This window comes from Vombatus ursinus, unplaced genomic scaffold (assembly GCF_900497805.2).
Source record: "Vombatus ursinus unplaced genomic scaffold, bare-nosed wombat genome assembly UNPS02001293.1, whole genome shotgun sequence".
In the NCBI taxonomy this organism is placed as follows: Eukaryota; Metazoa; Chordata; class Mammalia; order Diprotodontia; family Vombatidae; genus Vombatus; species Vombatus ursinus.
In genome coordinates this window covers 1-1,734 of record NW_020941071.1, presented here as the reverse complement: position 1 = coordinate 1,734, position 1,734 = coordinate 1, and the positions used below count along the sequence as shown (strand labels likewise).

The window sequence follows — 1,734 nt, the reverse complement described above, 5'->3', positions numbered from 1 at the left end:
CCAAGACAAAACTGTTATCCAATATAAGTGTATGGAAAAGGGCATGAGTCTTCCTGCTGATCTTTCTCATATTGAGGGATGAGAGAGAAAGAAATTTTCTTTCAAGTTTGGTAATGGGATGCTAAATTTTCATGTGGTATTTTATAAAATTGCTAGTTGTTGAATTATACATTCTTTTCAGGACAGCAATACTGAAATTCATAAAGGTGGTGGGAAGGGATTAGATTCTTGCATTGACTAATCCATCCATAAAATCCTTAAGAGGCCTTTATGGCTTTCCAGGTATGCAATGAAGTTTGGGATATGATTCTCACTGCCAATCTGCAATAAGGGAGAGAGGACAGGTTAACATCCACCAAAAAAGCATGCAAGGGTTTCCAACTGTACGTCTTTTTCAAAATTAAATGTTACATATAAGGTGATACAATTGTGGAGCCAATAGGATAAAATAGAACAGGTCACAAGCAAGAGGATGGTATTTGTGGCCTTGACCTCAGGGAAGGATGTAGGAGAATGACTACTGCTGTAAATGTGCCGCACGTGCTTTCTATGCCTATACAGGAGAAGCACCATGTGGGTACTGGACAAGCCCATAAAGAAGTGAAAAATAAGGTCATGAAAATTCATTGCAAACAGAAATGCAGCAGTAGAATGACTATCATTTCTTTTTGACTTAACTCTGAAAATATGTGAAACATAACAATTCCTAGCATTTGTTTCATTTCTGGTTGCTTCAGTGGCTTGAATGACACTCATGCAAATCAATGCATTGATGACCCAGAAAAAGAAGAAATAATGTACAATATATTTGGGGGCTCTGACTCTGATGCTAGCCCACACAGAGTTGTTGGGACTGATGATGAGCGCCTGGAGCATACTCAGAAGACTTGTTGTGCAGACAAAAAGTCCCTGGGCAACTCTGTAAATATACATGAGTGCCTTACACCCTAAATCATCTAAAAAAAATCTCATTCCAAATCAAAACATGATTTCTGGGATGCCTCTGGTAAAAAGTGTTACCATATTGGCCAAAGTCAAATGAGCAAGAATGAAATCTATTGGCTTCTTCTGTTGAGACTTTCTGAAGGAGATACAAACATAGAGCATGAAGAGCAGTGAATTTCCTACAAAACCAATGGCACATTGGAAGAAGAATGCAACACCAAAGATCAGCTCACTAGATACCATTTGTCTTCAGAGACTCAGTAGATATGATGCCACAATTAACGGAAAAGCCTAAATAAGGAAGCAGTAGATAATCTGAACACTAAAGAGAAAGAGTGGTGTGATGGCCACAAACATTAAAATAATGTTCTTTTTATATCAGCGGGAGAACTGTTGATAATCAATGGTGTCCTAAGTGAAAAGTTCATAGGACCATATATCTAGAACTGGACATTACCACACTGACCACATATTCCAATCCCATGACTTTGTAGATGAGGAATCATAGGTATGGGCTAATGAAGCAAATTGACAACTGTCACCAGAAAAGAAGAGTAGTAAAATGATCTTTACAATATACTCTCCTACTTCTCTTTTGTTCCTATTAAAGTACATTCCATAACCATTGAACTCTATTGGATTCATCAACTAAGAGTTTATACTTATTTTAGAGTTGAGAATGCAGCAAAGATTTTTTTGATAAAAAAAATATAAAAGGCCACTGTAGTAATAGTTTCCAAATTTCACAACCTCTAGAGCTCATCATAGGAAAAAAGTTACTGGATTTTC

General features: G+C 37.0%; 1 pseudogene; it reads right to left on the bottom strand.

Annotated features, from left to right (window-relative positions):
• Positions 1-220: 220 nt before the first annotated feature.
• On the bottom strand, positions 221-1,188 carry LOC114045597 (annotated as a pseudogene).
• Between the last annotated feature and the right edge of the window lie 546 nt (positions 1,189-1,734).